Raw genomic sequence first — 26,221 nt, forward strand, 5'->3', positions numbered from 1 at the left:
ATTCATCCATTGCACCTTCAATTCATTCCAATTAATCCCGAATTATTTCCAGATTAATTCTGATTTATAATTAACCAATTCTAATTGATTTTTCATTAACTTAATAATCATGTCAATTAACAAATAAGTTATTCAACAATTAATCTGATATTAATTTATTAATCACATAATAAATCAACAAATCAATTTTCTATTTCCAATTAATATATTAATCATATAATATATTAACATAATATTTTCCCAAAATTTATAATTAGTTTATTAATCATATAATAACCTAACAAAGTATTCATCTTTCTCCGAATATCAATTCTAGCTATTTCTGGTAATGAGGGCAACCATAAAATGACTTTCTTTCTAATTCAAGAATATACCAATTTATTTACTGGCTTAGACATCTTAATCCAACAAAAGACACAAAACAACAACAACAACAATAAAAACAACAACAACAATAAAAACAAAAACAATATAATTTGTGAAAGCTGGGTGAGTAAACTGGTGAACAAATATGTATATTTTTATATAACAACAATTATAATTACGTTACCAACTCGTAATTTAGTCTCGTAATGCCATTTAAATTTACTCGATAAAGACTCGCTATACTCAAAAATTATCAATCACACCATTTATCTACAGACTCATTTATGCTTTCAAAGTACTCACTATGAGACTCGATATACTTAATCATATACTCGTAATAAATTTAGCTGCTCATTTACCAAATGTAACCTTATAGTTTACTCATTGGCTATTTAGAAATCAATATAACTTGGTTATGATAATTTGGTTAAGTAATTATCGAATGTAGCATTACAACTACTTAAAACATGATTTCAACTAACAACTTGAGAAATGGTTTTATTACTCCTTAACCTAACATTTACATAATAATTCATTAATAAGTTATCAATTATCATCAAAGGATATTGTCACAAAGTACTCATTATTTGGTTCGCCATACAAGTTGGATGTTGTAACAAGATACTCCTTATGTGACCCACTAAAATCGTTAGACATCACCATAAGATTCTAATTATGTGGTATTTCATACTCGTAAATTGTCATTATAAAAAATTCATTAAACTTTAACAGCAAATACTCATTATTTAGTATATTATACTAGTTATTATTGTTACAAAATCATCATTATATAATTCACTTTTCTTGTTGGATATTGTCGCATGGTACTTGTAATGCGACACACCATACTCGATAAGTAATACCAAAAACTTATCATAATGTGATTTATGCTACTCGTTAAGCATCAACATTTATAATTTAACACTAGCCATTACTGTCTATTTCTACACTGTATCACAATAATCAACTATAAATATCTATATTAGCTCATTACACCACGCGACAACAAACAACTATATATTTATGCTCTAACCTTTAGTAACTTTTATAGCAAAAATTTAACTATAAATCCTACCTACGCCAAATCATTAACTCGTGTAACAATAATATATATATATATATATATATATATATATATATATATATATATATATATATATATATATATATATATATATATATATATATATATATATATACTTGCTTATTAATTCATATAGTAATAACTACTATAAATCTCCACTACACGTATTAAATTACTTATACAATTTCAATAAGCAATAACTCACACCTTATATTTTTCACATAAACAATAATCATTATATATCTAGATTTTAACTGTCTAGAAGAAGTATAATTACTCACCATGATTTAATTTAGATGAGCTATTTCCCACTCATTGAAATGTCATTGCAATTCCCACTTTATTTACTCTAAAATATAATAAATAACACAATCCATAAGTGTTGTAACTCATAATTTAGTTCTCTTATACACCTTGCTACATAATATCATTACATTTAAAATACTCAATTATATAGTAATTTAAATAAGCTCTATGTTTAAGTGTTTTATATGTCTTAATTCATTAATACACAAGCTCATTTCCATAACAAATTTTCATGTTTACCAATCTTGATCACTTTCTTCATTTTATCCCACTTTTAGATAAGAAAAATTCAATTACTAACTTTATGCTAAAAATAAATGATGTTGCATGAATTTACTACCCAATAGTCTCATATAAACAAGTTATGAACTGCTTTTACCAAAATCACAACTTTGAATTTTTTGGGCTCATACAAATTTCACCCCAATTCCATGAGTTAGCTATAATTTAGCATTAAATAAGCTTGAATTCATTATATTTAACTCATTATTCATCTTTATACACTAAAACTCATAAAAAACACGCTTAATCAGAACTAGGGTTTATGAACCTCAACCTAATTTAACCCTTTACATTTATAATTAACAAGGAGATAAAAGACTTACTCTGACTCTTTTTACCCTACCACATATGAGAAATTTATAGTCGAACCTTAACATCCACACTTCTATCATTAACGTTTATCTTGAAAACTAAAAAATAGATTGATTGCTAAAGAAATTCTTGTCACCTCAAGAAATAATCTCAAAAGCAACATGACTGCATCAACTCTAGAATTATACAACCATAATCACCAATCCATATTTCTCAACATTTAGGTTAACTGTAATTCCTCCTTAACGTTTATTTTTTTTTAGTAACTAAAAATATTTCACTTACTATCAACCATAAATTGTAACTCCTTGGAACTGATTGTATTTCACATACTACCACTCACAATCAACTATAATATTTTGCTTTTCTCAACTAGTAGTATTTATCTTACTATTACCCATAGATTTTAGCTTTTAATTACTCAATAATTTCAAATCAACATTTAAATCTTATCAAAGACAAATTAAAACATTCATTTCCTCTATTAAACATATATCCAAAATTTTGAATTTCTCTATTTCAAGCTTTTGCTTTTAAAAGGCTCGACATATGATCTCTTTTATAATACACACAACAATTACATAAGAAAATTTCGAGATTTATCATCTTATTATTCTAACTGTTTTGTACTCTCAACTCTTAATTCAAATTTGCATATAGGATATAACTTCTCATAGAATAATCAAATAAGTCCTCTATTCTTAATAATGATTTCAATCATACGATGATATCATATTTAATTCTTATCAACACATTACTTAGCATTTCCATGGTTAAGTTTTCTATTGGGTTTAAGTAAAATCACCAGATTCCATGGTCATTCTTCTTTATTTACTTAATCAAAAGCTCATTTTATTCTTGAGTGTATTGCTCTTCCTTTAATGTTGTTCTTCCATGTCATAATGTCAAAAGAAATCAAGACACACAAAATCACAACATCATCAGTTCTTTTTATTAAGAACCAGAAGGTTTTCATCAAACTTACATATAAAACCTCACTACAATATTCTCTCTTCTCTCTACAAAGAATCCTCACTACAAACCTCTCACCTAATCTACACTCTATTACACGAGATTAGAAAGAATCAATAGATTCTAAGAACAAACCCTAGAGAGAAAAGAAACGAAGAAGACTAAGAAGTAAATTTGATTTGTGTGTTCTAAATGTTACACACACACATAGAGAAATATATACCCTAGACTAGTCAACCGGGTCACCAATGGATCAAATACAACCCGCATGTTTTACACTTCAACCAAACCACACCTTCAGTCCAATATTCCTGCAAATATACACAACATACCCTTCTATACAAAAAAACATAACAGAATAACAAAAAAAACACAAATATTAAAGGATACATAAAAGGATATAAATGAATTATAAGTTTGTATTATAATATCTTGATAATTCAACACCCCTCCGCAAACTTATAATTTAACTCAATCAACACCGGTCCTGAAAAGGATCAACCATACCTAAACCTTTGCAAATCCATTCATGTTGTCCAACTCCTAATTGTTTAGTAAAAACATCTACTAGATTATACTCTGAACTTACTTTATGAATTTCAACAATTCCTTTTGAAACTCTATCTCTTATAAAATGAGTATCAACATCAAAATGTTTAGTTTTCTCATGAAATACTGGATTATGAACCAGTTTTATTGCTGACTCATTATCACAAAAGATAGAAATAGGTGTTAAATCTTTCAAACCAACATCAAACAACAATTTTAAAATCCACATTATTTCACATGAAATAACACCAAGTGCCCTGTATTCTGATTCTGTAGAGGACCTAGAAACTGTATCCTGTTTCTTACTTTTCCAAGACACAATGGTATTACCAAGAAAAATAACATATCCTGTTATTGATTTTCTGGACATCAAACACTTAGCCCAATCAGCATCAACAAAGCCTTTTAAAACCAGATTACCTTTAGTAATAGAAAAACCCCTTCCAGGATTTAACTTGAAATATCTAAGTAACCTAACAGCAACATTAAAATGAGATTTTCTCGGATAATGCATAAATTGACTCAATACTTGAACAGCATATGAAATATCTGGTCCAGTAATAGTCAAATAAATGAGCTTTCCAACTAACTTTTGGAAAAGAACAACATTATGAACAAGTGAATCATTAACATCAATACCTTCTTTCCTAACTACCACATTACAATCAAGAGGAGTTTTAACGGGTTTACAACCTAACATTCCAAATTCATGCAATAGTTCCATACAATATTTTCTCTGACACAGACAAACACCTTCATGTATATCTATAACTTCAATACCCAAAAAAAACTTTAATTTTCCCAAATCTTTAATTAAAAACTTGGATTTCAAAAACTCTTTAACTTTGTTAATTTCAATATCACAATTCCCACTCAAAATTATATCATCAACATATACAAGTAGTATAACAATATTACCACCCGAGCTCTTAACAAACAGTGAAAAATCATTTACACTTTGAACAAAACCAAAATCAAGTAAAAAACCACACAACTTTTCATTCCATTTCCTAGGAGCTTGCTTCAGCCCGTATAAAGATTTCAATAGCTTACAAACTTTATTATTATCTTTATTATTATATCCAGGAGGTAAAGACATATAAACAACTTCTTCCAACTCACCATACAGAAAAGCATTATTAATATCCAATTGAAATAAATTCCAATTAGAATTAACTGCAAGTGAAATAACCAATCTAATAGAAACCATTTTTGCAACAGGTGAAAAAGTTTCATCAAAATCTATACCTTCCCTCTGATTATACCCCTTAGCTACAAGCCTTGCTTTAAATCTTTCTATTTCACCATTTGATTTGTACTTTATTTTATATACCCATTTACAACCAATGGGTTTCCTGTCAGGAGGTAAATCACAAATCTCCCATGTATTATTTCTATATAATGCTTCAATTTCCTCATTCATAGCATTTATCCAATTAGGATCCAATGATGCTTGGTAATAAGTTTGTGGTTCAACTGATTTATTTAAATTTGTTGCAAAACATTTATTGTCAAAACTAAGAAAAGAATAATTAACAGATCGTTCAATTCCAAATTTATATTTTCCTTCTACAATAAAATCATTAAATTTTTGAGGAAATTTAAACTCACGACTAGATTTTCTAAAAACAAGTTGTTGAGAATCAGCATGACTTCCCTCAGAATTATTAGTGGAGTCTGATGCAACAACCTCAGGTTGCGAAACAGAAGTATCACCACCACTTATACCTTCCTGATTAGGTATTGTTGCATAAAAAAAAGAATTACCATCAATAACAAAATCAGTTGCACTAGATGGCTGATTAACAACTGAGTCACCATCCTGATTATTACTCTCAGACTCTCTACTATTTTGATCCTCATTAATATTTTCAGAGACCAAAAATTCATCATAGGAAAATGGATCCCAAGAACCCTTAGCATGTGGAAAAGTCGACTCTAGAGACTCAGAAAATTCAATAGACTTAGATGCCAACTTAAACGGAAACATAGATTCATAAAATTTCACATCCCTGGAAAAGAAACAATAACCATTATCAAGACTAAACAACTTATAACCTTTTTTAGCACTTGAATATCCAATCAAAACACACTTCTCAGATCTTTCAGAAAATTTATCAGTATTATTCAACTTTGTAGCAAAAACTAAGCACCCAAAAACACGAATATTATCATAAGTTGGAACACGATTATAAACCAACTCAAAAGGTGTTTTTCCATTTAAAACAGAGGATGGAGTTCTATTTATTAAAAAAATTGCAGTTAGAATAGAATCTCCCCAGAACCTTTTAGGCAAACCAGCTTGAAACAACAAAGACCTAGCAACATTTAATAAATGTCTATGTTTCCATTCAACCACTCCATTTTGTTGTGGAGTATGAACACATGATGTTTGATGTATAACTCCTTTTAGTTTTAAGAAAACTTGTCATCTTTATATTAACAAATTCTGTTCCATTATCAGATCTAATAATCTTTAAATTGACATTAAACTGATTTTCTAACAACATAACAAATTCATGAAAGCAGGTAAACACTTCATCTTTAGACTTCATCAAATAAACCCATGTTGCTCTAGTATAATCATCTACAATAGTAAGAAAAAATCTAAAACCACCAATGGATGTAACTCTGTAAGGACCCCAAACATCTACATGAACAAGTTCCTCAAGACTAACTGACTTGTGGTCACTCAAAGGAAACGACTCTCTAGTTTGTTTGGCCTTATGACAAACATCACAAGGCATAACTGGATTATTTTCAAAATTCAAAAAAGGTTTTAAACAATTAAGTGCCTTATCAGCTGGATGTCCCATTCTATTATGCCAGGTCAATTTTGAAACAAAACATTTATGATTATTAAACACTGAGTTTGACCTACCTAGCAATTGATTTTCCAAATAATAAAGACCTCCAAGCTCTTTACCAGTCTTCACAGTCTTCATTGACAGTGAATCCTGAATAAAGCAATTATTTTCATCAAAAATGACTTTACATTTATTCTCTTTACAAATCTTATGAACTGACAAAAGACTAACATGAAATTCTGGAATAACAAAAACATCAGATAAACCAATAGAATTTGACAGATTAATATTTCCAATCTTATCTATTTTAGTAGTTGAACCATTTGGATGATCAACTCTCAAATTAAGTTTGGAAACATCAACCAAATCAGAAAGATGTGATTCAGAAGCAGTCATATGCTGACTAGCTCCTGAATCAATAATCCACTTCTCTTTATCAAAGAAAACATTATTACAAAACATACCTGCCATATTAGCATTAATAGGTACTCCTTCAGATAATTCCTTTTCATGAAGAAGAGACATTAACTTTGTATATTGATCATTTGTTAGAAAATGATGATCAGACTTATCAGAAGAAACAGCAGAAACATTAGCACTATCACTAATATGAGAAGGCACAATAGACACAGTAGAAGATTTATTAAACTCTGATTTGGGTTTAAAATCCTTAGGATACCCAATAAGCTTATAACATTTTTCAATAGTGTGTCCTTTAATCCCACAATTCTTACAGATTAAATTCTGATTTCTTCCTTTAAATTTTTAATTTCAGAAAATTTACCAGCAAAAGCAGAAGAGTGTTGAATTTTATTAGACAGAACTGAAACATTTCCATGTTTCTGATTAGACTCTTCTCTAGAAATAATAGAAAAAGCAGTTCTTACATCAGGCAATGGTTCCATTATTAAAATATGACTTTTAACTTGGTTATATGAGTCATCAAGACCACTAAGAAACTGCATAAGCTTCATTAGTTTAGAGTGATTTTTAGAACTAGTAGCTGCTTCACAAGTGCAATCAGAACACTTTGTTAAGCCATCAAACTCTTTCCATAGTCCATCCAACTTATTAAAATAATCAGACACTGACAGAGTACCTTGTGTGAGACTATTAATTTGTTGGTGAACATTGAAAACAACTGACCCATCAGCCTTATAATAGGTTTCACAAAGTTCATTCCATATATCCAAAGCAAACTCAGAACAGGCATGTCCAATATAGATGGATTCAGAAAGAGAGTTAAGAATCCATGAACAAACTATAGCATTAACCCTGTCCCACTTAAGAGATTTAGTGGTATCTGTTTTATCCTTTAATTCAGTTCCTTCAATAAACCCCTGTTTATTTCTGGCTTTAAGAGCCCTAATCATAGAACTTTTCCAAACACGAAAATTTTAAGTACCAAGAAGTTTGAAGCTTATAATAGTAGTTACAGAATGATCAGAAGGATGCAAATAAAGAGGATCATCAAAATCTATAGCATCTACTTTTGTAGATGACTCAGGTGGTGTATCAGTCATGATTATAAAAAACCAATCAAGATTCCAGACAAACAAGAACAAGAATTAGAGAAAAAAAGTGTGCGATACTTACAAAGATCCTCTATAAAGTGCTCAGCAAGCAGCAATGTAGTTCCGATGAATCTCTATTACAGATTCACCGCTGAAAAACAACTTGGGCATTCAAATGCCAGAACCAATCTGATTTTAGAACCTTGTTTGCATGATCTTAACGTTGACCGTTGAGATAGCGTTGACCGTTAGGATTAACCCTAAGCGTTTACAACTATCATAAACGTTTACTCTTAAGACGTGACAAGAGAACAACCAGATTGATGATCACCTCACAATCTCAACAGATTGTAACAGCTCTTCCAGATCACAAGATCTGAAACCCTAACTTGAAGAACCAGATCTAGAAAACCAAAAACACAACAGTCGCAACCAGGCTTTGATACCATCAAAAGAAATCAAGACACACAAAATCACAACATCATCAGTTCTTTTTATTAAGAACCAGAAGGTTTTCATCAAACTTACATATAAAACCTCACTATAGTATTCTCTCTTCTCTCTACAAAGAATCCTCACTACAAACCTCTCACCTAATCTACACTCTGTTACACGAGATTAGAAAGAATCAATAGATTCTAAGAACAAACCCTAGAGAGAAAAGAAACGAAGAAGACTAAGAAGTAAATTTGATTTGTGTGTTCTAAATGTTACACACACACATAGAGAAATATATACCCTAGACTAGTCAACCGGGTCACCAATGGATCAAATACAACCCGCGTGTTTTACACTTCAACCAAACCACACCTTCAGTCCAATATTCCTGCAAATATACACAACATACCCTTCTATACAAAAAAACATAACAGAATAACAAAAAAACCACAAATATTAAAGGATACATAAAAAGGATATAAATGAATTATAAGTTTGTATTATAATATCTTGATAATTCAACATAATGCTCTTCTCCTTTATTATTCTAGTTGCATTATTCATGCAATCTACTACGTACTTACTATTTTTGAACACTTAGCATATTTGCTTTGAGTTCAAATAAATTGATTATTTCTCTTATACTTTCACACCTCTCATGTCTAAAAGTATTATTCCTTTTCTATGACTCTTTGGTGGTGATCTACTTTAATCAATAGGGAAAATGGTCCCTACAATTTCAATCTAACACCTCTATCTTTAATCAAACTATGATAGCATCGCTATTAATTAATGTTCTCGCTTAATTGGCTTATACAAATATTTGTTAAATAATGTACAAACCACTACTATGACTATCTCGAGTTTCTCTATCTCTTTGGCACAAGTTATTTACTACTTTATTGCTCATTTCAAGATTTACTAAAATTTATTCTCTCAATAAATATCGTTCTCGACTCACTTCTCCATGACTCTTACTCATTACTTATATTCATTCAATGACTCTAAGTCAAACATATTCATTTACTATTTTTGGTAGCTACTAATCGAGCAACCAAAATTTCTCGTATCACCTTGCTTATGCACATTTATGATATGCTCTTCATTTTTATTAGAAAATGTGTTACATTCACCATTTATATAGGATCCAAAAGGGTTATATCATGTATAACCCTATTAAGTAAATAAATATTGAATGTGATGATGTTCCATTTATGATAGAGAATGTAATAAAGACTTCTCTATAGCAGTTCATGTAGAAGACCCACGTTCTATATAGAAGGTCATTGGTTAGTTCTCTATATTTAATTTTAACTTACTTCAATATGTCTATCTAGTTTAGTGTTAACATTGAGGTAATACTTCATGACTTAGTCACACTATGTATTTTGAGAATGTTGAGAGCACTACTATATATAGTGTTGTAGTCGTAAGTGTTAGAGAGAGTTCTTATATTTTCATATTGGTACACTTGAGATTGCCTTCCGAACTAATTGAGATAAATAGAATTATTTATACATTGTGTTGATTTCCTCATCGTTTGATTCATGTTTGATGTTCTTAAGTTCCGCAATGTCATTTCCACGGGAACCTACAAACCCGTAGGTATTCTGATAAGATAACACCTAATAAAACTTGATAATACAAGGTTATCTCATACACTTCCAACTTCCTGACGCATCGTGCGCAATCTCTATATACATTACATACTAGCCTATTCTTTTGTAGCATACTACATCGGTCACATCACATGTCATCTTTGTATGTGTCGCGTTTCGGAAAAGTATATTTCTAATTCATTTACTACCATGTTTCACGTTCATCCATCTGTCGCGTCGAGTTAACTGTTGTAGTTTCAACATTTTCAAAAGTTGCTTGTTTTACTCTTTCTGACCCATACTAATACATTCAATAGTTTAGTGTCAATTTAAATAATCTTATAAGCCTATAACCACATTATCAATTTGTGGTTACAAAGAATTTGTTCGAAAACTTGCAACTTTCATAATATGACAAATATACACTTTTTGGCCAAATATACATTTTAGTAATAGCTTTTCATTTTAACCAACTTCATAAACTATAACAATAATACTAATTCAGTTTTTCAAAGAACTTTAGTTAGAAATTTGGAAAATTCACAAAATTCATAAAATACATTTATGGTGAACATGAATTTCCAATACCACTAACATACATATAATTACTCAAACCAATGATTTTTAAAAAAAATACTATAATTTACTCAACTCTCGTTTTCATTACTCAATTTTAGAATAATTAAATTTATATACATCACAGCATTCTCTACTAATCAATTTAAGTTTAGGAATCAAATATTAGATGCCTAATTCACTTAAACCACAACTCTGATACCAACTTGTAACACCCGAATTTCTAACACAAAATAAACCTAAATTTGTTGCTTTAGATTTATAAAATTTGTTGGTGTACATCTTTTTTAATCAGCAAGATACAAAAAATTATAATAAAGGATCATATAAATGAAACTAAAACAATTATTCGAGTAAGATATTACCAATCTCTAATATTATCCTTCGCTTCGTATAGATTTACATGAAAGGCACAAACACACACATAACAATAACAACAAAAAAATAAAAAGACCATAAGCTATGAATTCTTATTGAGAAACATGCTTAGAGTATATACATATTTATATATAAAAATATAATTATATTACTAACTCGTAATACAATCTCTTAGTGCCTTTAATTGCACTCGTCAATTCTATGAATTTCACCACAAGGACTTATTATACTCCGGAACTCAAATTTACTCGATAATCACCCAAAAAAGATTCATTAATTGCACCCGTCAATTCGATGAATTTCACCTCAAGGATTTATTATACTCCAAAACTCTCATTCTAAAGACTTGCTATACTCAATAATTCTCATATCATTTCTCCACATACTCGTTTATAGTTTCAAAGTACTTGTTATGAGACTCGATATACTAAATTATATACTTGTAATAATTTTAACTACTTAAATATACCAAATATGACCTTATACTTATTGACTATTTAGAAATCAATTTAACTTGGTTACAATAATTCGGTTAAATAATAATTTAATGTAGCATTATAGCTACTTAAATCCTTATTTCAAGCAACAATCTTGGCAATGGTTTTACGACTCCTCAACCTATCATTTACATAATAAATCAATAATAAATTATGAAATTTCATCAAATGATATTGCCACAAAGTACTTCTTATGAGACTCACCATACTAGTTGGGTGTTTTCACAAGTTACTCATTATGTGACCCACTAAAACTTTTTACACTTCACCAGAAGGTTCTCGTTATGTGGTATTTCATACTCGCAAATTATCATTACAGAATACTCGATAAACATTACCACCAGATACTCATTATTTAGTATATTATGCATGTTACTTATTATTACAAAAACATCATTATGTATTTCACTTTACTAGTTAGATATTGTGACAAAGTACCCTTTATGTTACACACCCTACTCAAAAAGTAACACCACAAAATTATTGTTATGTGGTTTATGTTACTAGTTCTCTCTCTCTCTCTCTCTCTCTCTCTCTCTCTCTCTCTCTCTCTCTCTCTCTCTCTCTCTCTCTCTCTCTCTCTCTCTCTCTCTCTCTCTCTCTCTCTCTCTTCGCCTTATCACAAAAATCAACTATACATATCTATATTAGCTCACAACACCACACAACATCAAACAACTATATATATATATATATATATATATATATATATATATATATATATATATATATATATATATATATATATATATATATATATATATATATATATATATATATATATATATATACATACTCTAACATTTAGTAACTTGCATACCAGAAATTTAACTACAAATCCCACTTACGCTAACTCATATATATATATATATATATATATATATATATATATATATATATATATATATATATATATATATATATAAGTCATAGAGAAATAATTACAACAATCGGATACACTCACTTGTTAAGTCATATAGAAATAATTACTATAAATCTCCATTACACCAGTTTATTTACGCATATAATCTCATTTAATAATAACTCGCACATTATATGTTTCACATACACAATAATCACCATATATTTCAATGTTAATTCTCTATAATAGGTATAGTTACTCGCCTTAAGTCAATGTAGATGAGCTAGTTCCAACTCCTTGAAAAGTCATTCCAATTCTCACCTCGCGTACTCTAAAATCTAATAAGTAATACAATCCATAAGTGTTGTAACTGTTAATTTAGGTCTCTTATACAATTTACTAGCTAATGTCATAAATAGCTAAAACACTCAATTATGTATTAATTTCAATAAGTTATATATTCAATTGGTTTACATGCCTTAATTCATTAAGACACAAGCTTATTTGCATAACAAATTCTCATTTTTACCAATCTTGTTTTTTTTTTTTTTTTCATTTTGTCCCACTTTTACATATCTAAGTTTGAGTTACTAATTTTATGCTCAAAACTAATTATGTTGAATGAATTCATTACTTAATAGATACATATAAACAAGTTATGAACTGATTTTACCAAAAATCATAACTTCCACCTTTTAGGGCTCATACCAATAAGCTTGAATTCATGTTATTTAACTCCTTAATCATATTTATACACTAAAACTCATAACAAACTCACTTAATCACGATTAGGGTTTTTGAAACTTAACCTAATTTAACCATTTTCACATAGAGTTAACAAGAAGATAAAAGACATACTCTTAATCCAAGATATGATAACAATCACTTACGAGTTCTCCTTGATGTTTCTAGCTCAAAGTCTTGATCTCCAGGTGTTCTAGCCTCAAAATTGCCACTCCTTTTGTTCTCTTAAGTTTTTTGAAAGATATGAAGTAAAATGGTCGACATTTTCTCTTAAACTTGAGTATTTTTAATTCATATGCACTTCAGACGGCAGTCGTGTTCAATCCGCATTACGGTCTACCGTCCTCATATAGATTTTTGTCTCATCTTTGAAAACCATAACTTATTCATGCATACCTAGAGTTTGATGATTTTTATATGCACACATTCATATGCGAGTCAACTAAAACTTTCTTACATATTACATCTACAAAAAATTATTAAGTTTTTATTCTTACTCCCATATACCAAAGGGTTTATGTTATTCGTCCTCAAAACTACCCACAAATGTATGATTTACGTTTTCCTTTAGTACACTTTAGAAAAATAAATGTGTCAACTATTTATTAAACAAACAAAGGTACCACACCCTTATTAATATATAAGTTATACAAAGGTACCACACCCTTATTAATATATAAGTTATACAAAGGTACCACACCCTTATTAATATATAAGTTATACAAAACGAGTATTACAAGCTTCAAATATAGTGTTGGGCTAGCCTGATTCGGCATAAATTAGGCTTATATTAAAAGGATATTTAATAGTCAAAAGATTGACTTTCAACCTTGGGGCTCTTGGAGCCTTCCTACTTAATTAAATATCTTTTAATTATGAAATTAATTTTATTTGTTTAATAAGTTATTAAATCCGTAATTACTGAATTGATAGGTATTTGGCATTTATTTTTGGTTTTTTGGCAGTTTCTAATTGTCACAATGAAAGCATATAAATACTTGTTTTCAATCATTTGTGGATCACATTACACCACAAAATTTTTTCAAATTTATTTTCTAAAGATGAAGGGAATGTGGTGAATTTCGACATATTCAAGATCATATATTGAATTGATTTTTTATCCTTTAGATAAATATATACCCTAGAAATTTGTGGTTGTATTGTATAGTGTATATCATATTCAAGTATTTTTTTTCTTGCGAATTGATTCTTGTATTTATATTTAATTCTGTCTTTGTTGTGTGTGTGTGTGTGTATATATATATATATATATATATATATATATATATATATATATATATATATATTACTTTGTAAATGGTATACTTATGTCATGAACATTTAAGACATAAATAAAAAATTTGAAAATGGAACAACATTTCATCATCAAATTACATGTGGAAAAGCATGAGAAATTCAAATGCTCATATTTTTGGAGATGACAACAAAGGATGTTGTTTTATCTAACGATCCTTCATGTTTCCAATGATATCACTAATAATTTTCCAACCCTCCGACCAGTAAAGGACAAAATCCACTTATTGTAGCCTAATTGGCATAATATAAAAGGGTTGTGGAATCAAGGAATTTGAATGAGTATAATTTACTCTAAATATCTTGGATGATTCCCTCTATGATATTTACTATACCCTTCCTACCTAAAGAGAGATATGGAAATAATTGGAAAATAAATAAATAAAAGAAGTGGGATGTTCCAAGAAATTTGTGATTGGAAAGTCTATGAATTTCAAAATGGTGGATATCAAGTCTGTCCTCAAACAAGTGGAGGAACTTGAAGTTATTGCTCATGATATTGAAGTTGAAGGTATGGGAATAATATGTAACTTTCTTGTTGGTTCAATCATTGAAAAACTTCCTTTTCTTGGAACAATTTCAAATTATATCTTAAGAACTTAAATGATGACATGAGTTTTGAGCAACTTGTGTTGAGTATTTGTGCTGAAGAAGATAACATATTGGATGAGAAAGCTGATGAAAATTCCTTAGAACAAAGAGCCAACTCTACTGGAGAAGAAATTACTTCGAAGACAAAGAAAAACAACAAGAAAAGGAAGCATGGATCCAAAAATTCTTCCAAAGATGGAAAAACCTGTGGTCCAAACAAAAAAGAAATCGGGTCCTTGCTATGTTTGTGTGAAAACTAGACATAAGGCCAAGGAGTGTAGATTCATGAAGGGTTAAGGAAGAAATAGTGGAGGAAACAACATAGGGAACAATGGTGGAAATTCTAGAGGAACTTCTTGTCAAACAATCATGGCCGACTTACCAAATCTGTTTGTTGCAATGATTCAAACCAACATGATTAGCAATTATCTGGATTGGTGGATTGATATTGGATCCACAATGCACATTTGTAACTCTCTAACCATGTTGTCTACATACCCATAAGTCTGGTTCTAAACCAATATATATATATATATATATATATATATATATATATATATATATATATATATATATATATATATATATATGGAATTCTACTACTAAAAAGGAAAGAAAAGGAAAAGTGAACCTGAAACTAACTTATAATTAAGAACTTGTTCTTAGTCATGTCTTTTATGCTCTTGAAATTACTAAGAATCTGATTGCTGGTCCTATTCTTACTAACAAGGGATTCAAAATTATATTTCATTCTAATATGTTGTTCTGACCATGATTGGAGCATATGTTGGAAAGGGATACCTTAGTGACGATCTCTTCAATGTCAACGTTTTACCTTTGTACTATGGTGTTGAAACACAAAACAATGATGATGTTACCAATGTTAATGCTAATTCAATAACCATAACTACTAGTTCCTCTACAATGTATATACACGATGCTTGATTTTTATGGCATTCTTGATTGGGACATGTCAAATTTTGTTATATTTAAAGAGTGGAAAATTTTGGCATGTTACCAAAATGTTCATTAGATAAAAGTTAGAAATGAGAGGTTTGTGTAGAATTGAAATTCTCATAAATCAGTAGAAAAATCTAATGCAATTCTTGGTTTAATCCACTCCAATTTATGTGATTATAGAGGAACACCTACAAGAGGAGGAAATGATTGTTAGTTCAAGAAAGTGAACCTCAACCATTCCGAGAAGACTGTATTTTCAAGATAAAAGAGTTTTCAAGGTTGTGAAGTTTCTGAAGATGTGATGATATTCAATATTGAGAGAATGATAGTTGTATCAAGTCCAATACACTTTGGTTTTGTAATATTTGTCTTTTTGTACTGCTGTATTGGTAGGATACAATATCAACCGCAACACATTGTTAGGCACTTGATCTGTAGTCCACATTTGTACCTTTGTATCCTTTTATCCTTTGTGCTCCTGGTAGTATAAATAGCACTATCATCCATGTAAATAGTACACATTTATAAATATAAGAATCAAATCTATCATTCGTATATTCGTATATTCTCTTTGTTTATTCTATTTACTTTAATTTCATATTGCACTAAATACTTGGTTGTTGTTCTTCATCATTCAAGGCTTGACTGGATTTATCTAGACTTGACTAGAATGTTGTTATTAGCCTCCATTAGTGACCCTTAGTCATTCCGTTAAGATTGTACTTCTAAGATAAAAGAGTTTCAGAGGTTGTGAAGTTTTTGAAGAAGTGATGATGTCCGAGATTCAGAGAATAACAGTTATATCAAGTTAAATACTCTTTTGTTTTGTAATGTTTTTCTTTTTCTATTGTTGTATTTGTAGGACACAAGATCAACCGCACCGCATTGTCAAGCGGTCGATCTGCAATCCACATTTGAACCTTGGTCTCCTTTTTTCCTAGATGCTTCTAGTAGTATAAATAGGAGTATCATCCATGTAATCAGTACTCCTTTACCAATACAAGAGGTAGATATGTCATTCATACATTCTCTTATTCTCATTGTTCATTCTATTAACTTTAATTTCACATTGCACTGAATACTTTGTTGTTGTTGTTGTTGTTCATCATTCAAGGCTTGACTGGATCTATCCAGAATTGACTAGAATTTAATTATCAACCTCCACTGTTGTTGTTTATACAAAGCTTAACAAATTTAAAACTTATCCAATAATATCCTTGGGTTATCATTACCTATCAATTAGTATCAGAGCTAGAGGGATGTGCTTTGAATCCACAAGATCAGATTATCATTGATTAAGAATATCCTGGTTTCACCAAGTCATTGAAAAAGATTCAAACCTAATTGATGTTACTGGCTACACCGGCCACACACGTACTTCACCCAACTTTCGATCTTATATCAAGATACGACGTTTGGTTGAAGCTAAAAGCCACCCTTATAGCCTAATATGGAAAAGAATGCCAATGCGGTGAACGCTACTAATGAGAAACTAACCACTTTGCTCCAGGATGATAAAAAGTATTTTGAAAACCTTCGTAAAGGGATTCAAGTTGATAATACAAAGCTTCAATCTTCAATCAACTCTCGTCTTGACAAACTCCATGCTGAACTAGCCATGGAAAGCAGAATCATGGACGACCTGGCTCTTCACATTACTTTGCTCAAACTCAAACTGTAAAGCTAAACCAAGCGAACAAGGTTATTGATGAGCTTCAATCTGAAAAGACAGTCATGAAGATGTGTGTGGGTGATGTCAGCACTCTACTCACCAATTTGATCGATGCTCATGATTCAGTCCTTACCATTGGTGTCCGAAGGCACTTAGAAGAGAAACTCCATCCTGCTCTTGCGATCCTACATCTTCTTGAGGGTGTTTCTGAGGCGGGTGCTCCTCCGAAACAAGAGGGAGAAGTTACTCAAGAACAACCTACTCAGACTCCTCCGAAACCAAAAGTTACTAATGAACCGAAGGATAATGAAGCTTCGAGTTTAAAAGCAAAAGGAAAGAAAATTATTGGCGAAAGTGAAGAAGAAGAAGAAGAAACTAAAGAAGAGTTGTTAAATCAAAAGCACCGTGATCAAGTAATTGACGAAAATATCAAAATCGCACGGGAAGCTGAAGAGGGGGAACGAAAAAAGAAAGAAGCCCATGACACTTTAGAAAGTTGAAAAACTCTCTTTCCATTGTTTATATTGGAAAATTTGCTGAAAGAAGCAATCGAGTCTCCGAGCACTCATTGGGTTGAACTGGTCATTTCTTTTGACTTGGAGAATTCCAAAGACTCGTAGTTTGATATGCCGATCACCCGAAGGGCATTTATTTTTCACTGCTTCGAACTGATAGCATCAATTCCCTTTCCTGACGCGAAAACTGATCGAGCTTTAATTGATTACTATCTTGCTTTTTCTCAACCTCAGGACTTGACCTGGAGTGCCTAAAATATTACATCGGTCAACGTACTAAAGCCAGTCGCTGCAGGAAGCTTTATCAATGTGAAGAATAGAAGAACATAAACTTTCTGCTAACCGAAGAACAAAAGTATGACCCCATTCTTACATACATAAAGTGAATGCTGGTTTCATACATACATGAAGTCACGAAGTTGGATCAAGAGATCGCCTATGCCTTGATAAAAAAAAACCAAATGTCAAACCAATTAGTAAGGAAAGCGATGTGAACAAGATGCGAATGGGCCAAATTGACACGAAATATTTCACAGTGATGTTCACTTGGGGAGAAAACCAAAATTTCCTGTTTGCCTTACCCGACAAACACTTGCTCTCCACTACTTGTTTGGAGCCCATCTTGAATATTATACATAGGTGCAAACAAAAAGACGATGCTACAAAGAAGAACTTTAATGACATGCTAAGTTGGTATATCAGTTTTTGTCATACTCTACTAGCTATCATACTGAAGCTGTTCAAGACAGTGAAGAAAACCATGCAGGCACAACAGTAGATATCTCTCTACTTAATTGACACAAAAGGGGAGATTATTGGGTATAGAAGTTTACGTCATTAGGCATTTTGCATTAGTCTAGTATGTATACGGTTTTGGGCTTATCCAGTCGTCATTTATTAGGGTTATAGTATATATAGTGCATGCATGCACCGTATTAGTGTAGCTGTTGATTTTATCGTTCTTATCATTACATTGTAACCCTACCACACCTCTACAGTAGCAATGCTTCAAAGATTTCTTTTGAGGTTGTGGATTTCTAATCATTCGACATCAGTTTAATTCGTCTTATGTTCTTATTTACTCTGTGTTCTTGAGTTGTTTGTTAAGAATCTAATCGATCTTAAAGTACTTTTAATCTCATAATTCTTAATAATAACTTTTTCCTTTCATTTAGGAGACATAAAATAGGTCAGCAAATTAGTTTGTCCATCTTATGTATACACTTTAATGACCTTGTTATCTCCAATATATTGAGCCAAATTCAATACATCATTATCATTCCCTAAAGCTCTAAGACCAAAATCCAAGTCGTCATGAGAGTCCTGTAATGGTAATATATTACTAGAGGTACGGAGTCACCTAGCTCTTGAATCATTGCATCAAGTTCTTGAACTGAGAACTCATCAGTGTCTACTAAATCAATATATCACACTTCACCTTTAACATATTTCGTGTTTGGAAGCTTGGTAAAATTTCCACCATTGTGTAGCTTTGTGGTGAACATTATTGGTACATGCTCTATAAGATACAAAAAATAATATTAAAAAAATTGCTAGATGTTCGGATTTTTTGACTCTGTTCTTTAGATCATCAAGAGACCTAAGAAAAATTTATAAACAAAAGATAAGTGAAACTAACCATATTAATTTGTGATGTCATACGTCTCACCTTTTGCTTAATCCCCCACATTACAATCACCATTTATAGCTGAAAAGCAATAACAAGTAAACACTTTAGACCAAATATTGATTAGGTTTTTTGCGTTCAAAATGAATGACAAAGAAGATTGAAGTGGAAAGCGGTAACTAAAATATTTTTTGTGTAATATGGCGCTAATACAACCACAGTTGGGTTACTTTAGGATTTGCAAAAATGGTCCATCGAGTAAAAAGACATTTATGCCCTCGTGTGTAATGCACGTGAGGGGCTTAACGGAAACAAACAAACGGTGGTTAACTCCAGGATGTGTTCCACACACAAACCTCTCATTAAGGACCAAAAATCCAATTTTCAAAAGGTTTGGACCATATAAGAGACCAAAGAAAATTTTTATAAACAGAAGATAAGTGAAACTAACCATATTAATTTGTGATGCCATACGTATCACCTTTTGCTTAATCCCCCACATTACAATCACCATTTATAGCTGAAAAGCAATAACAAGTAAACACCTTAAACCAAATCTTGATTAGTTTTTTTGCGTTCAAAATGAATGACAAAGAAGATTGAAGTGGAAGAGGTAACTAAAATATTTTTTGTGTAATATGGCGCTAATACAATCACAGTTGGGTTACTTTAGGATTTGCAAAAATGGCCCATCGAGTAAAAAGACATTTATGCCCTCATGTGCAATGCACGTGAGGAGCTTAACGGAAATAAACAAACGGTGGTTAACTCCAGGACCTGTTCCACACACAAACTTCTCATTAAGGACCAAAAATCCAATTTTCAAAAGGTTTGGATCATATCCACAAAAAATGACAAACCATAGGGACCAGTTTTGCATTTTTGTCTAGGGAAAAAATTAATTTGAGGTTTAATCTGGAAAAAAACAAAAAAGATAAGAGAATATCCAATGAGAGCTTTTTTTGAGCTTATTACTATTTACTTTTTTTTTTAATTAAGTAGTCATTGGAGGGGATAAGTTATTTTTTTTATTGATCACTCAATATATATTGAGTGATCAATATACTTTTACACTTAGTACATCTAATTCGTTATTGCATTTAATTATTTCGTTGAAAGTGTATCTCATCTTCATCGTATTAGTCCTCTATTTGCTCTATCCTATTTAATTTTCTTACTTAAATCGAGTTTGATTGTTTCATCTAATTGATGATTTTTCCTTCTAATGTCGTTTGCTTCATCTTAATGTGTTTCGATTAGAGTTTCGCCAAAAATGTTGGAATCGATTACTTGAAATTAATTGATCTATTAAATATTGACCATATGATTTAAATTCTGTTGATGAACTAGATGATGAACGTTAGAAGATAGTGTTGAATTTGTGTGAATTGGTGTTGGATCTGAAACAAAAATGGATAAAAAGGAAGGTACAATATGTATGTGTATAGATTATCATGAGTTAAATAAGAATATAATTAAGGACCGTTACCCGTTATCACACATTGATGATTTATTTGACCAACTTCAAGATGCTTCATTTTTTCAAAGATGGATCTAAGGTTGGGATACCATCAGTTGAAAGTAAAAGAAGCGGATGCTCTAAAGACTACTTTACATACCCGGTATGGTCAGTACATATTTCTGGTAATGCCATTTGGGTTAACGAACGCACCTGCAACTTTTATGGACTTGATGAATAAAATATGTCACTCGGTTTTGGATAAATTCATAATTGTGTTTATATATATATATATTAATATATTTCAAAAGTTACAAGGAGAAAAAAGAGCATGTGTGATAGATTCTAGAGGTGTTATGTAAAGAAAAGTTATAAGCAAAATTCTCAAAATGTGAATTTTGGCTTTGAGAAGTCCAATTTTTGGGACATGTTATCAGAAAAATGGTGTTCAGGTGGACCTGGTGAAAGTTGAAGAGGTAATGAAATGGGATTCCTCAAAAAATCCTACATAAATTCGTAGCATCTTGGGGTTGGCAGGTTATTACAGACGTTTAGTTGAGAATTTCTTTACTATTGCAGCACCATTGACGAAATTCACAAGAAAAACCGAAAAGTTTATTTGGTCAGATGCTCAACAAAAAGCATTTCAACAATCAAAAGAAGCTTTATGTAAAGCTCCGGTATTAGCGCTATCGCAAGGTAAATAAGAATTTGTTGTTTACATTGATGCATCACGAGTCGGTCTTGGTTGTGTTTTGATGCAGTAAGGTCGAGTTATTGCTTATGCATCAAGACAATTAAATCCGACTGAACAGTCAAATCCAATGTATGATATGGAACTTGAAGTTGTAGTGTTTGCCTTAAATTTTTGGAGGTATTATTTTTATGGAGTCAAATTTCAAATTTTTACTGACCACAAAAGTTTGAAATACTTTCTTGACCAGAAGGTATTAAACATGTGTCAACAGAGGTGGATGGAGTTATTAAAACATTATAATTGTGAAATTCTTTATCATCCTGGGAAAGCTAACATGGCTGCTGACGCATTGAGTCGAAAGGAGAAGCCAATCTAAATTGCATCAACTTGAATGCGGATTATTAGTTGCTTGCCTGAATTAATTCGAAAAGATCAAGGAGAAGATGAAAACACAAGAGAATTTAAAGCAAGAAAAGATAATTGGTTATCTTAACCAGTTGATTGACAATTCTCGAAATATAAATACATTTATGGGACGGATCTAGATTCCAAAGTTTGGTGAAACACAAAAGTTACGATCGAATGATGCTCATTGTACAAGATACACGGAAGTACGAAAATGTATCGGAACTTAAAAACCATGTACTGGTGGTTGGGAATGAAGAGAGATGTTGAGAAGTATGTTGAAAATTGTTTAATGTGTCTACAAGTTAAAGCTAGTCATTAGAGAACCAGGAGGAGAGGTTCAATCGTTGCCTATTCATGTGAAGAAATGGGAGGAAATTACTATGAATTTCATTACCAAGTTACCTCGAACTTCTCAAGGACAGGATTCCATTTGGGTCATAGTTGATCGTATAACCAATTATGCCCGGTTTATACCCATAAAAGAAAGCTTTTCAATTGACAAGTTAACTAAAGTCTATATCGAAGAAGTAGTTAAATTTCATGGTGTACCAACTTCCATTATATATGATAGATATAGCTGATTCACATCTTGGTTTTGGCATAGTTTCCAAAAGCAAATGCGTTCAAAAATACTATTGAGTACCGCTTTCGATCCGCAAACCGACTAACAAAGTGAAAGAACAATTCAGACACTCGAAGATATGTTGTGAGCCTGTGTGATCGATTTTGGCGATAATTGGGATACAAATTTATCGTTAGTAGAATTTACGTATAATAATAGTTACCATTCCAGTATCCAGATGGCTCTGTATGCAGCTTTGTACGGAACACCGTGTTGAAGTCCAACGTGTTGGACTGAAGCCGGAGAAAAACCAAAAACCATTAGCTAGGCCAAAGATTGTTGAAAAAACTGAAGCCAAAACCGAAATGATAAGATAGCGCATGAGAGTGACACAACTCCGACAACAACAATATGCAAATAATAGACGGAGACCTTTAGAGTTCAATGTTAGTGATATGGTAATGTTGAAAGTATCATCTTGGAAGGTTGTAATTCGTTTTGCTAAGAAATGGAAGTTGAGTCCACGATATATCAGATCCTTTCAAATCCTACAAAGAATTGGAAAAGTTGCTTATCACCTAGACCTACCAAGTGAACTTCAAGGTATACACAATGTTTTTCATGTATCTTATTTGAGAAAAAACTTTGTTTGACAAAACACAAGAAGTATCGATATCTGATATTGAAGTGGACAAAAAGTTAAGATATCAAGAATAACCAAAAAAGATTCTTGATGGTAAGATAAAGAAGTTGCGCAACATGGAAATTTTGTTGGTAAATGTACAATGGTGTCATTATAAAGGATCCGACGTAACATGGGAACCAGAGTAGGAATTTAAGAATAGATACCCTCACCGGAGATTTCGGGGACAAAATCTCTTGAAAGGAGGGATAACCTGTTATGCTTGTTTTTCTAAAGATTTATATTATATTATGTATATGTGTATTAATGTATGTTTATGTAGAGTTATGGTAAGGGAATCATGTATTTTAAGTTAAAAGGAGTATTAGATAAAGAGTATTATGAATATGGTAGTTTTTAGTCTTAAACCTACAAGAAAAATGCATTTTACTAGACTCACGACGTAACAAGCTTGGGTCATGCCGTGACCGAGAACAGAGATTTAAGTTATGTAAGTTGAACAGTGGAAGCAACCAACTTTAACAAAAATTACGACGTGAAGGATTTTTCCACGACGTGATTATCATTATGATTTACATATTAATTTATCACACTATGCTTTTCTTATTATAAACTTTCATTTTATCAATTGCTTTTTACCTATTATTTTTTATAATTATCAATTAAACTTTATCGTATCAATGACACATTTTTATAGGTATGTATAAACTTATCGTATAAACGACATAATTTTAAGCGTAAATTACACGAATCGTCTGCACGTTTAGTCCCTATTTTCAAAACTTAACTCGGACCGTCCTTGATATGTTTAAAAGTTGCGCGTTTCATCCCTGTTATCGTTAGCCATTTGTTTTTCTGTTACGTTAACCACATGTCAGGGGTATTTCAGTCTTTTACCTAAAAAGACAATAAATAAATAAAAAATTAAACCCTAAATCTATTTACTCTCATCTCCCATCTTCCCTGGTTCTCCTGCAAACGTGATCCCTCGTTCTCCTCCCCTTCTTCTCATGTTGACAGTCCTCCGACAGGCGACAACCCTCCAACAACCATCCGTCGAACCACATCATCATCAAAGATGTGAAACAAGATGTGTGCGGTAGTGTGTTCCTTGATTTTTTGTTTCATCGTTTGAGGGACACCAAACTGAGAATGAATGTGGGTTTTAGGGAAGATGAAATCTAAGTTTTATAAGAAAAAGACGATGCAATTTCTAGGTTTATTGAAGATAAAATTTGGGTTGAAGACAATTTCTAGGTATTTTGAAAGACTTCTGGGTTTTTTTGGTCATTGAATTTACCTTCTGCTTCAATTTTGTGGGTTTTAGCTTCGATTTCATCATGGGGTTTTTTATGATGGGATATGGGTCTTTTGAAGATGGTTTCAGGGTTTTCAAAGACACCTACTGTTTACTTCATCTCTAATTTTATGGATTGAAGCTTCGATATACTCAGTTTTTTTTTTTTTTTTTTTTTTTTTTTTTTTTTTTTTTTTTTTTTTTTTAACCTGCAAGAAGTTTAAAGTATTTTCTTTTGTATATTAAGTAATCAATTCTTCCAAGTTTAATTTGATTTATGATTTTGTTTGATTTTCTCTGTTGTAGGTTGTGGTAGTCATGATTTGGTTTCAATCTTGAAGAAGCAAGGAGATGGGTGGTGGTTAGCGGTAAAGGGATGGTGGAGTCGTTGATTCTTTGAAAACAAGAACATGAAGAAATGGAAATTGAAATTAATGGTATATCTCAGCTTTGGCCAGAATTTTGATTTGGAGAGTCTTCTGTTTTTTTCATTGGCGTTTTTTACATCCTATCTTGAATTTTTTTTTTTCCTTTTGGGTTTATTTGTCGAATCCAAGGACTTCATTTGGTTTTATTAGTTTGAATGGTTTCTTTTCGTATGTTTTGGATTTAATTATGTGATTTCACGATTTGATTCTAATTACCTGTTTTTCCTTTGGATTTGATTAAGTGAATTCTGAGATATAAGAGTTGGGGTATGCCGTCCACATGAACAAGATTTGTTGCCTTTGGTTGTAGGGGTGGGGTGTAAGGTTTAAATTAGTTTGTGTTTTTTTAATAATTATAATTGTAAAAATAAGCGTAGATATGTCATTTTACCATGGTTTAACAACAGCATGGATGAAACGTTCAACTTTTAAATATATCAGGGAAGATCCGAGTTAATTTTTGAAAATAGAGATTAAACGTGCATTTTGACACCGCCAAAGGACGATTTGTGTAATTTACTCTAATTTTAAAGTCATATACAAACTTGTCATGTAAATTACATATTTTAGTCTTGGTTTCAATATGAAAAAAGTCAAGTAGTACATTGCAAGAGAATTTCATACGTGGGCCTTGAATTGACGACGTTAACTATGAAAGGCATGAGACGACGGAGCGACTCTCCAGTTTTTTATTTTATTTATTTATTTAATTTTTTTTTTCATTTCCGAGCATATGATAATTTTTGTTTTCCTTTAATTTATT

At 31.1% G+C, this 26,221-nt stretch overlaps 1 long non-coding RNA gene across 1 annotated transcript; it reads left to right on the forward strand.

Annotated features, from left to right (window-relative positions):
* The first annotated feature begins 24,685 nt into the window (after positions 1-24,685).
* Positions 24,686-25,699, forward strand: LOC145034078 (uncharacterized). The gene is made up of 2 exons (XR_013677869.1): positions 24,686-24,990; positions 25,337-25,699. It is a non-coding gene; the product is annotated as an uncharacterized LOC145034078 (long non-coding RNA).
* The last annotated feature ends 522 nt before the right edge of the window (positions 25,700-26,221 follow it).

Source organism: Lactuca saligna, chromosome 3, assembly GCF_052625555.1.
Source record: "Lactuca saligna cultivar CGN05327 chromosome 3, ASM5262555v1, whole genome shotgun sequence".
NCBI lineage: Eukaryota > Viridiplantae > Streptophyta > Magnoliopsida > Asterales > Asteraceae > Lactuca > Lactuca saligna.